At 65.8% G+C, this 407-nt stretch overlaps 1 protein-coding gene across 1 annotated transcript in view; it reads right to left on the bottom strand.

Annotated features, from left to right (window-relative positions):
- Positions 1-407, bottom strand: part of ETV2 (ets variant 2) — a 3,101-nt gene that overhangs the window by 1,299 nt on the left and 1,395 nt on the right. The gene's annotated exons all lie outside the window — the stretch shown is intronic.

Raw genomic sequence — 407 nt, 5'->3', positions numbered from 1 at the left:
ACTCAGCGGATGGGGCGGGGCCCAGCGCCGGCGGGACTCGGCTCCAAGCGTCCCACCCGGTGCATGCCCGTTGTGTCCAGTCTCCTGACCACGAAGGAGCCTGAGAGGCGTGCTCTGCGAGGAGGAACGGACCGCAGTGAGGGGAGGCCAGCTGTCCTGCCCCCTGGCCGCCTCAGGAGTCCCCTGGCTCCCCGATCTGGGCCAGGCCACATGGAGGACACAGCGTCCCCAGTCCTATCTCCATTCTCCCTCAAAAAGTCAGGGAAGCTAAACTTCAGCCATGGTGGAAGACCCCGGACTCCTTCCCCGCCTCTCCACACACACTCACCCGCCCCCCATGGAGTTTCTGGGTGCGGTGACGCGGAGCTCCAGGCCCAGTGTGGGAGTCCTGCGAGGGGTAAAGATGT

The sequence above is a fragment of the Myotis davidii genome, unplaced genomic scaffold, assembly GCF_000327345.1.
Source record: "Myotis davidii unplaced genomic scaffold, ASM32734v1 scaffold681, whole genome shotgun sequence".
Classification (NCBI taxonomy): Eukaryota; Metazoa; Chordata; class Mammalia; order Chiroptera; family Vespertilionidae; genus Myotis; species Myotis davidii.
Note: the sequence above shows the minus strand (reverse complement) of the source record. Positions and strands in the feature narration are given on the sequence as shown.